The following is a 12670-nucleotide window of genomic DNA, read 5'->3' as shown; positions in this document are numbered from 1 at the left end:
GCACTCATAATCAGTACCAGCCCAGAAGCTTACTCATTTACTAATCTAATAAATATAAATGTATATAGTTACATAAGCCATTTTAATTAGAAAAGTTATAAAAGTAATTATATCTTTATTTTAAGATATTCGTACATACGTGACTTTGAAATTGAAAAAATTTGAATATAAGAATAAGTATTAAAATCAAACATTAAACAAAGATTATTAAGCATTTTAAGTGATTTTACTTGAAACTTTACAGGTGGTGTTACTCATCATTAACAGGAAATTACTATCACTATTCATGCCATGTTAAATGAGAATTTTATTATAATATATAATTTAGATATTTTATTAATAACCTACTTTTGTTCCATTCCATATAATACAATTGAGATGAACCTATCTTTAGAAAGATCCTTCAAGTATTAATAAGATATCACATGATATTTATAAATTATAAATACATACCAACTTCATACCGCCCAGGCGGCCAAAAGGTGCGTAGACCACCCGAGGTAGCCTATGATACTTCTTTCTTTCTCTGTTAAGCGGTTTTGCCTTTTACTTTTCGAATTTGGATTGCGTGCATACTTTATTTCCCCATTCATTATCAATGCAAAGCATCCCACATCCTTTGCCAGTCCACTCCCTTTCCATTCTTTGAATTCTTTTAATGTTAGTAGCACGACTTCTTTCATTGCCTTCATCCTCTCATCCATGCCATATCCATAATCGTATTTGTCCCGGTCTTACTCAGACGCATTTTGATTTTGCGAGTTATGTTCAAAGGTTCCATTTTACAATGCTCACGAAAGAGATTATTACCAATTTTCATAAATTAAGTAAACAACAAAAGCAATTTTCCATAATAAAATTAATATCTGAAATGCTCTTCCACATGTCAGTTCTTTTCAGATCACTAGGAACTTTTTCTCCATATAGTAGGGACCTTTAGAAAGTGTATAATGCAGTATGCGCTATCGTTTAGCGACTTCTCAACGAAAACACTAACACATAGTGCATCGTATAAAGTACGACTGTCTTCGACGAAACAAAACAAGAAACAATTTACAAATTGAAATAGTATAAAGGAGCATGTGTACTTACACTTGTTAGAGATTACTCTTCATTTATATTGGTGTCAAATGCACTCTGATCCATCCCAGATTTAGAGGGTAGGGTGGTCACGCTGGGCCCTCTACTGCTAGATTTAGTAGATCCATCATTTTCACCCATCAAAAGTCGCCTGCAGAATGGGGTTAGAGAGAGGTGAGGGCTATGATCAGGAAGCAGTGGGAAGGAATTTATCTACGCCAGGAGGTGAGTGGGTGCCTCATTAGATGATTGAATAATGGGAGCCAAAAGCCGACCTAATAATGTTCTAGTAGACCTTTGCGGCATTGCATAGCATAAATGAAGAAGAATGCCACTTTACCTCTATACTACCTTTACCTTGTTCCACTTCGTGCTTCTCCAGAAGTGCCGATTGAGGAACCACGTGTTCGAAATAAAGATCAAAACATGAGACAGCCATAAACAACAACAAAGGCTGGGATGCTAACTATATATTTGAAAGTTAGATATGAAAAAATGAACATATTGAATGCAAATATTAAAAGCATAATTTGTAGTTTTACAAAACTCATAAAAGAAGCAAGATATGAAAATAGCAACACAATACATAGTAAGCAAAATATCCAAAAATACAATATTATTCTCTAATTATTGAGAAAGTATTAACAGTATGACTAATCATCACCAGAGGATGCAAGCTCATTGTCTTCATGTTGCAATTCATCTTCAATGTCATTTTCATCATTACTATCATCAATATATTCATCTTCTCCTTTAGACCCATCATCGCCATCTTCGCCATCATCGACCATTATTGACGGATTCACCTCCTCAAATTCACCATCAACTAGAACTGCATGGTCATCTAGTTCTTCTGAAAGAGTAACATGATTTGGAAAATATACTTGAGTTTCTTGATATACCCCTCTATTAAGATCATTCTCATTTTCTATATCAGCTTCAATAGGAGAAAAATTAAAAGTGCTCCTGGCCTTTGTTTTAAATACTGCCCACCAATCTCGTCTTTCTTTTAAAGTTGAGGGATAACCACTATATAATAAACTTGTGTAGCTTGTGCAAATCAAATGAATGGCTCACCACTCGAAAAAAGTGAAGTGTGTTTACATTTCAATAAGGCCATGAGTAGAGTGTACTCTTACTCCTTTGTCTGTATCAAACCATTGGCATTTGAAAAGTACAACCCTATGTCCAGCACCAAAATATTCCAACTCAATAACATCTATGAAAATGCCATAAAAGTCATGGTCATAGTCATTGTAGCAACTCCCTTTCACAAGTACCCCACTATTCATTGTTTTTGGTTTCCCCATATTCCTTTGTATGGAACTTGAAACCATTTACAAAGTATCCTTTGTAACATTGTACTCTATGAGCCAGAGCCATAAGAAATCTCAATAAGAGCGATCATCAATTTCATCTCTATGAATCTGAACCTATTGTAGCACAATGCAAAAAAATTAGTGCGCAATTATTAAGATATAAAAATATATTACATTTATTAAATTCACAAAGAGAACTTACATAATTTTTGAACCATTGTGCAAAATCTTGTATTTCACACTTTCTCTAGTTCAGCTTCTCTTATATTAGGAGAATCTCCTTTAACCATTTCATCAAAAATGCTATTATTATGAAAGCATTAATGTTAGCTTAATTATAATATAAACCATAAGAAAAACACTCACACATAAAGCTTACTCAATGTAGGGGGTGACCTCCACGCAATTCATTAGAACATATAATTCTGCAGCATAGTACTCATCATCTTTTAGTTATCGAAATAATGGCTTGGCACCAAGAAATCGTCCGAGATGTGTGAAAATTGATAGACGTCCCATTGGTTCCATATCACCACCATCATCATTACGTGGAACATGATTCAAGTTTGTTTCCACATTAAGTTCAAAATATAATGAGCAAAAAAATGAAATTTCTTCAATTACATATGCCTCATAAATGGATCCCTCAACACATGCCAAATTTTTCACCTTCTTTATAGGAGCATTGATAGGAGCCATATATTAAATGCATGTCAACTACATGATATACCCTAAAGATAAAAGAATATATTACCTCTCAAATGGATACATCCAGCGATATTGTGCAGGCCCACCCACCTTAGCCTCATATGGTAGGTGTATTGGTAAATGTTCCATGCTATCAAAAAAACCCCGGAGGAAAGATTTTTTCCATCTTACAAATTGTTTCAACGATATTTCCTTCCAAAAATATCATATGATCGATACGGATTTTAGTTGAACAAATATCTCTAAAGAAATGAGATAGTTCAGTAATCACATCCCAAATTGAATTGGGCAAAAGACCCCGAAATGCGATCGGAAGCAATCATTGCATGAATACATGACAATCATAACTTTTCATCCCATATAATTGGCTTTGGGCTTCATTTACATAATGTGCTATGTTTGATGCAAAACCATCAGGAAGTCTCAACTGTTTCACCCATGCACAAATGCATTTCTTTTGCTCTTTACTCAAACAATAAGATGCCTTAGGTTTGAAAGTCCGTCACTACTTTCAATCAAATGCAATTGTGGTCGTCTACAATACAACTACAAATCCTTCCGTGCCTTGATCTTAAGTGTGGGGGAGAGTTCGCTTTACACATGTCCTTTATACTTATACTTTGATTGTGCATGCTCACGTAGCCAATGGTGGTTCACCTTAGTTGCAATGATTGTATTCTTGAGGTTAGGAAAATTTTTAACATTGAATGTTCTCATGCTCTAGTTTTTACTTTGAGTTTTAGGAATATTTGCCCGATTCACAATTGTTGTACTACTCGCTCATTAAACTCTTTTGGAAACTCAGGTTCGATGTTTAAGGGACTAATTAGTGCTATTTCTTGTGTTATTTGTGCTAAAAAAATTGATTTAGTTATGCATTGGGGGCGGAAAAAGCAACCACCTATGAAGTATGAAGCTACTATGATAAGTCGGATACTAGTTATGCCCTGATGAGAGAAAGAGCTATCTCATAGGATGAGTAAAAGCTACTACCCCGGTAGAAAGAGCTACCACCTTAAAAATGTGAAAGTCACCTTAGTGGCCGCTTCGGTAAATGGGTACCTTAGAGAATGTGTGAAGGTACTACATGATTAGAACTTTGAGGAGTATATTTTGGGTTGCTTTGAGTGAGTTCAGACACTTACATGATTTTGGGTTTGTTGTCCTTTTTTATTCAAGTTTTTAGCTAGAGCAATGATTCTTTTCGTATTTAGTGTTGAAATTTCCCTTGTAGAATGCTTCCCTTGCATGCTTTAGTGTACCTAAGGCCAAGCACTTTCAATATTTCCTTCTTCTATGCTTTACTGTTTTATTTTTTGCATGAGGACAAGCAAAAGCTTAAGTGTGAGGGAGTTTGATAAGTGCTTACGTATTAGTAATACGAAGAATTTTTTTCTTACGATGAGCAATAATTTTATCAGATTTTAGCGCTAATACATGTGTATTTATGAACTTTCGTGCATGAAGGATTGTGAAGCCAAATAGAAATGAAAAAAGCCAAAGTAGACCAACATTGTACTTTATTGATGAAGTCTTGGAGTGAACAAATGTGAAGACACAAGTCGTAATCGAAGATACGTGAATGTGTGTCAACCTCCATGTGCTCAAGCAATTACATGGTTTGGAGGGGCACAAAGGCAGTCACATTTGTGTATTCTGACTTGTACAATGTTAGCAAGATCTTCATTAATATGGCATTTTATTGAAGAAGCAATGTGATCTACGGCATAGACGTGTGCGTGTTTTTGTTGCCTTGATGAAAAGTGTGGATTCGGGAGTATTTTGGTGAAGTATTGTAGCAGGGCATTGCAGCAGCAACGCAGGAACGTACTGTAGCAGTTACTGTTCATAGCCCAGAGAACATCATATTTCCAGAAATCCACATGAGCGTGTGAAAATTCCACTTGCACTTGTGGATGGCCGATGCCAGCCCTTTATAAAGCTGCGACTTCTACCAATTTGGGGATCAATCTTTCATCCTTTCTTCTATCTTTTCTCCAACGTTTGGGAGGCCGGGGGCTAGGGTTTATAGAGGCTTTGGCAAGCCTTTTGGAGTGGTTCTACGGCTTCGACACCGCGTTTCTCTTGGAAGATATTTATTGAGGGAGCTTTCGTTAGCACCGATCGGATGAGGTGTGCCCTAGGCTTGACAAAGGGACTTTTGGAGAGGACGAGGCTACTCCACAAGACCATCACCGCGAATACTAAGTGGGTTTTACTATGGATTGCATATTTTTACTTTCAATTTCATTATTGATTGTCTCTTGCTCCATGGAGAGCTAAACCTCCTTGTGGGTACTTGGATTTGTGAACCCTAGGATGTATTTGTTTCATTAACCTTTTATTATGCTTTCCTTAATTGATGTCTTTAATTGAGTTCCAATCTTGAATGCTTGTGGAATAATTTCTCCATTAGAGTGACACTAGGGTTGAGAGTCTACATTGGTAATCCTTGTGAGTGAGTGACACACCATAAGTGTTAGATAAAGCAAGATTAGAAAGGGTCGAGAGGGTGAGCCGAGAAGTAGCGGAGCGTCCCCTTTTCCCTCCGGTGTGATTAATTCTACCTCAATGTTCCAAGAGTTCTTTGTGGTCACAATAGAGCGAGGTGTTGAGATTGTTCGATTTCTCCTCCGGGACATATATAGAGTTAGGCATAGTTGACCTTAGATTTGGGACTATGTATGTAAGGATTTCCACGACTCACCATTGCATTGATTAGGAAGCATAATAGAGAGTTCTTGCACCTGAAGCGATTATCCTAGGTGAAGCATCATCCGAGTACCCCATCTTTATCGATTGCCTTACCTCCTCTTTACTTTTGCTGTCTTACTTGTTGCTTTTAATTGTTGAGAATTGAATCAATTTCACACTTATCACTATTGATATTCCACATAGCTAAGTATCAAATTAAGTATTTTCACTCCATACTCCCTGTGGATTCGACCCCGCTTACCCGGGATTATTACTTCGACAAGCCCGTGCACTTGCGGGATATAAGCAAGGGGACCTTGTCATATTATTAGTACACAAGTACTTATCAAACTCTCTCACACTTAAGATTTTGCTTGTCCTCAAGCAAAATAAAACATTAAAGTACATAAGAAGGAAAATTGAAAGTTATTGGCCTTAGGTTCACCACAAGCATGCAAAGGAAGTATTCCACAAGTAAGGAAAAGTTTCAACAACGAATAAGAAAAATCAATGCTCTAGCTTAAAACTTGAATAAAAAAGGATAACAAACCTGTTATCATGTAAGTGTGTGTAGACTCACTCAAGTCAACCCAATGTATACTCCTCAAGGCTCTAAGTACAAAGGACTTATTTATATATGGAAAAAAAAAGAAAAGAGATGGTAGTAGCTTCACACATCCTCTAAAGTAGCCCTTTCCAAACCGCCCCTAAGGTGGCTTTCACACTTTTAAGGTGGTAGCTCTTTCTACCGGGGTAGAAGCTTTCACTCATTCCATGAAATAGCTCTTTCTCTCATTAGGGCATAACTAGTATCCGACTTAAGAGATTAGATTCATACTTCATAGGTGGTAGCTCTTTCCACCCCCACTACACAAACAAAACAAACTTAATTTTTTTTCTTTTCATTCAACTATTTTTCTTTCTTTTTTTTCAAAGAAACTAAAACAAGAAATGGCTAAACTAGTCCCTTAAATATTGAACTTAAGTTTTCACAAGGTTTAATGAGCGAGTAGTGCAATAAGTTTCAATCGGGCAAAAATTCCTAAAAATTCATGTAGAAACTAGAGCATGAGAACATTCAATGTTGAAAATTCTCCTAAACTTAAGAATACAACCATTGCAACTAAGGTGCACTGCCATTGGCTACATGACCATGCACAATCAACGTATAAGTAGAGAACATGTGTAATGTGAACTCTCCTCCACACTTAAGATGTACATTGTCCTCAATGTACGCATGCAAGCAAAATAAAATATAAAGCAATCAAAAACATATGTAGAGGTGGGCAATTGAAACAATACTCCACTGATCTCCTAATGGTATGTTTGATAGAGCTATATTCCTTGAGAGTTGAGTTCCAATGGGTTGTGGAGTACACACGACGGCTGTGCAAAAATCACAATGACCGTGTCTATGACTATTCCTCAATTTCCATACTCACCAGACGATCTGAACGTATACACAAGGGGGTATAATAAAGCTCGACAAAAACAAAATAAAATAAAACTCGAGTCTATAAAGATATGAAAATGAAATACACTCGAGACAATGAAAACAAAAGATAAACTCAGAAGGAGAATCTTTTCTAAGTGATACAAGTCTAACATAAATGCAGAAATAAAAATACAAAAACAAATGAAAAAACTAAAGTAGAGATGCCTCAAGTGTCTGTGTCATCTGTTGTCTGCTCTTCTGCTGCTTCTAGAGAAGATACTGATGCTAGTGGATCAATTAGTGCTATTGGAACTGGTGATGGTGGTGCTGGTGATGCCTAAGGTTTATGGGGTCTCAACACGAACGGAGAAGTCACGTCTCGCTCTAGTAGCTGATGTAGAACGTCGAGACGCGCCATAACCTCCATGTGGTTTGCAGACTGTATCGCACGAACCTCAGCCAAGCCTACCTCTAGCACCCCCACAGCACTCTCGAGCCTCTTAAAATGATCATGGGCTCGAGTCAGACAGAAAATCAGGGCTAGTGGTGGCTCCTGTGCTTCGGTGGTGCCTCAGCGTGTATCTACTCCCTCTTGTGGCTCTAGAATAGGTGAGACCCTCGGCAGGTGTCACCTCCTCCCTCGCCTATCTCCTCGAGCGAGTGTAATAGGGTACATACATTCCAAGCCAATAGCTGCGCTCCATCCTCATCAATCTCATCGTCTCTATGCCCATAGGAACACGTACGATCATCTTCTCGGGTCCCCCGTCGACGCTCTATCAAACCCATCCCAATGATGAGTTTAATGATGTAGGGACTGAGAAGAGGACGCCGATCCTCGCATACTATCCCTCGATGGCGTGAAGTGCTCGCTAGGATGTGTTTAATTTTTGATCGATGTGCTCTATACCATAGAATATAAATATAATGACTCCTATCGACTCGAGTACACCCGGTAGTCACCATGACTATTCACTATACTGCTTAGAATGGCGTCAATATATTTGTAGCTCAGCCAGGAGAGACACATCACTTTCGATACCCCTATCTCATACTGACCCTGGCCACACAACGCCTTGTAAGCATGCTACGGTGTCAGACTGCCTGGGTAATCAGTCAGTAACTGCTTATACTCCTCTATAGTGACGAAAGCCTCATCATATTAACCCAAACGGACTGAAAACTGAGTGATACTCATACTATGATACTGTCCGAAGGCTCTGAATTGGATGGCGTTAATGCTATCAAAGCTGGAGTACGAGCGGTCAAATTCGAAAGATGCTAACACCTTCAATGTCAGCATACGAATTGCATGATCACAAACAGACAACAATCTATGGCAACTGCCTACGGTAAGGAGCTCCTCAACCTCATCTGCCATATCATCAGCTAACTGAACCTCCCCGAGCGCACTCAAGTCCGGGAATCGTGTCTGACTGAACTTTCACTTCAAAAGTAACTCAAACCGAGCCTGGTGCTCACGAATAACGAACTTCATATGATCCGGCTCGAGGGAATGCTCTTTGGGATGCTTGCTGGTTTGTTTCTTTTGTCCAGGGGCCATGTCCCGTAAGAATTTAAAAAGAAAATTGATAAAAGACACTAATGTAACAATACTACGAAATCCACACGGCCGTGTGAAAATTCCACACACCCATGTGGATCCACGGGCGTAAAAAGCCACATGACCACTATGCCAAAAAATCACAAAAATACATGAGAATATCACTATAAGAACAACTCTAATGCATGCACCAACCATTTACACATGGAAATGAAACAACATTCACTAGTTTAACCAAATTAAATCAAGATTGGCGTGAAGAAAAAGAACGAGGGCTTACCGACAAAATAGAGATGAAAAGCTTTGAATGCGGCCGGAAAAAAACTCTAGGACTTTATAAATAGACAGTGAGAGGGTTGGGGAAATGAGGAGAGGGTTATAAAGAGAAATCGCAGCCTTTGAAGTTTTATATATCCACACGGGCGTGTGGAAATTTCCCACGCCCATGTGACTCCCACAGAAACGCTCACAGGGGTAAACACACGCCCCTGTGTGCTCTCAGGATGGCCTCTGAACACATCCACACAACCATGTGAAAATTCCCCATGCTCAGTGCGATCCACATGGGCACCCATACGCCCCTCGTGGCTTCTCTCTACTCCCGAGAATTTCTTTTTAAGTGTTTCACACGCCCTGCTGGGAAATTCCACACCGGTGTGGATCTTCACAAGAGTATCGACAGGGCACTCGCATGCCCCCGTGTCTTCTCGGGATGGATTCTGAGACTCTCTAGAGAATGACACGCCCATGTGGAAATTACCCATGGGCGTGTGACCGTCACAAGGTCATTCGCAGGTGTAGAAACACACCCTTGTGTCCTCTCGGGATGAGCTCTAAATGAAAACACACGCTGGCGTGGAAATTCCACACGGGCGTGTGTCTTCTCTCGGATGACTTCCAAAAATATCACTGTACTGCAGTAAAAATTTTTTTGCACACTTTATACACATATAGAGCCTACTTTATACTATGAACAACTCGACTGCATAATCATGGAAAACACGCTCAAACGACTAATAAACTTCACTAATAACAATTAAGCCAACGAAAACACTAATGATACATGAGAAAAACACAGCAATAGCATTTAAAATCAAGACACCAATAGTAAAGCTCTTATTCATGCAAACACTAAACTAAAACCTAAAAACATTAAAGACTTGGGTTGCCTACAAAGAAGCGCTTGTTATACGTCACTAAGCTTGACGACTCTCTTCTTACCTTATGGGGGCTCTATAAATACAGTTTTCCTCTTACCGATAACTTAAAAGCATGATGAACATAATCTTTTAAAGGTAGTGGGAGAGTTATCGAGCTTGTTACCACACAAGGGTTTGTCATTTTTAATTCAAGCTTGCACATCCCCATTAGCCTATGGGCGCTTCTTGTGGCATCTCCTTGCTCGCTTCAAGTTTTGGATAATCCTCTTCATGATCTCCGGGGTAGGTTGCATCTTATCCTCTAGACCAAGTGATAAGACTTCTTTGTTCTCCACTTTTTGATCTAGCACCCCTTCATATGTGTCCAGACACATCATTTTCTACATGTGTTAATCAATTAACTCATCGGTAGTGTCAAGAAAGTAAAGAGTATCATCAAAATCAAGAGAATGTCTCATGGCTTCAATGAGGCGGTATGTTAACTTGTCATCACCAACTCATTAAGTTAACTCCCAGCCATCCATGTCAGTAAGAGCCTTGGAAGTGTGCAAGAACGGCCTCCTAAGTATCAACGGAATATCAACATCCTCATCAACATCTAACACTACAAAGTCATCAGGAAATATGTACTTATCAACTTTCACAAGTACATCTTCAATGATGCCCCTTGGATTTCTCACCGTTTGGTTTGCCAATTGAAGTGTCATTCGAGTGGGCCTAGGCTCTCCCAAGCCTAGAGACTAGAAGAATGTCTAAGGCATGACATTGATGCTACCTTTTGAATCTGCCAATGTTGCATGGGATGATAAAGCTTCCAGGGTACTTCTTCTTGTTTAGCATATTCTTTTGCAACACCACCGAACATGAAGCATCTAAGATCACAGATACACTCTCCTCCAACTTTCTCTTGTTGGTCAAGAGGTCCTTGAGAAATTTTGCATAGCGAGGCATTTGAGATAACGCCTCCACAAATGGGATATTGATTTTGGTCATTCTTCAATCTTGAAGGATAAGTGATTCTTGGCTTGTAGGGTGGGGGTGTCACCCCCTTTTATTTTGCTATTTCCTTAACATCCACGACCTCGAGTGCTTCGCACTGGTCTACTCATTCCGAGCCCTACACTTAACTTCATGACCACTTCTCAAAGTGATCTCCTTCACATGTTCTATTGGGTTGGTTTCTGTGTTGCTAGGCAAATTACCTTAAGGTCTTTCTGAGAGTAACTTCGCAATTTGGCCTACTTGGTTCTCCAAGTTGTGCAATGATGCAGTGTGATTGCTAAGTGTGGCCTCAACCGATTGAAATCTTATATCCGATGATCGAATGAACTTGTTCAAGGCCTTTTCTAGGTTAGTCATCTGGGTTTTCCAACCCCGAAAACTCGATTCTTCATGTTTTTGGGGCTTGTTGTTGTTACTAACCCGATGGTGCCATATTCTTCATGTTCTTGACTACTTCATGAAATTTTCAGTGCTCCTCCACCCCGGATTGTAGGTGTTGCTACATGGATTCCATTGGCCTCTCATTGCGTTACCCACAAAATCCACTTGTTCCATCAAGTATGTATCACCAATAGAAATCGGCAATCAGATGGAGCATGTCCTCCCCACACCAGCTGAAAACTCATCATAGTTGCCACTCTAGGAGAAGTTAGAGGTGTCTACCTTCTTGCTCAACGACTCAACATCGGGCCTCCAATAAGGTGAAATGTATCAATCTCATGAAGTCTGGCTACCTTCTTTTCTCGTCCCTTCCATTCCAACGATAACTCGCTCATAGTTATTCCTTCAATGAGATGTCGCCTTCTTCGTGGGTCTTGCTTCCCAAAGGTACTTTCTGACGCAAAGATCAAGTAACTCGTTTTGTGCTTGTGTTCAAACCATTATGGAAAGTCTGAATGATCTTCCACTTAGGGAATCCATGTTGAGGACATTTCCACGGGAGCTCGTTGAACCTATCCTATGTCTCAAATAGAGACTCCAATACCATTTACATAAAAGAGGATATTTCATTCCTAAGTTTAATGTATTTTCTTGGAGGAAATATCGGGTCAAGAAAAATCTTCTACCATCTCCACCCATGTAGTGATTGATTCTCTAGGTAATGAATGTAGCCATTGCTTCGCTTCTCCCTTTAAAGGAAAAATTGAAGGGCCTCAACTTGATGGCATCATTCGTGACACCATTAATCTTAAGCATGTCATACTCTTTCAAGAATTTCTCAATATGATTGTTTGGATCCTCATCGGCCAAACCATAAAACTATGCGGACTGTTGTAAAATTTGGATGAAGCCTGGCTTAAGCTCAAAATTTGGAGCCATTATCAGTGGCTGCATAATACTAGATTGTATGATAAGAACTTTGGGTCTGGCATAATCTGACAGTGTCCTTTGCTACTCATTCCGTCCCCGCTCAGTATTATATGACTCCTTCATCTTCTATCTCAACTTGATTCAACTGTTCTTGCATGGTGTTCTTTTCCCTTCTACAAAGTGTTCGCTCAAGTTCGCAGATCACCTTCAACAAATGTCGAAGGGTTTCCTCAAATCATAACCTGGAGCTGCAACCAAAGAAGTAAAGACAAATCAGAACGATGGAAGAATAAGAAATTGTGAAATAGAACAAGTGATGAATAGCTAAAATAGCTAAGTGCAAAGTGTTTCCAAAACGTATATTCCCCTGATAATCGATACTCAAAAACTTGACACA

The 12670-nt window shown here is 39.1% G+C and overlaps 1 non-coding gene across 1 annotated transcript; it reads left to right on the top strand.

Moving 5' to 3' along the window:
* The first annotated feature begins 11876 nt into the window (after positions 1 to 11876).
* LOC120252193 lies at positions 11877 to 11983 on the top strand. The gene has a single exon (XR_005533735.1). It is a non-coding gene; the product is annotated as a small nucleolar RNA R71 (small nucleolar RNA).
* The last annotated feature ends 687 nt before the right edge of the window (positions 11984 to 12670 follow it).

This window comes from Dioscorea cayenensis, chromosome 20, assembly GCF_009730915.1.
Source record: "Dioscorea cayenensis subsp. rotundata cultivar TDr96_F1 chromosome 20, TDr96_F1_v2_PseudoChromosome.rev07_lg8_w22 25.fasta, whole genome shotgun sequence".
Classification (NCBI taxonomy): domain Eukaryota; kingdom Viridiplantae; phylum Streptophyta; class Magnoliopsida; order Dioscoreales; family Dioscoreaceae; genus Dioscorea; species Dioscorea cayenensis.
Note: the sequence above shows the minus strand (reverse complement) of the source record. Positions and strands in the feature narration are given on the sequence as shown.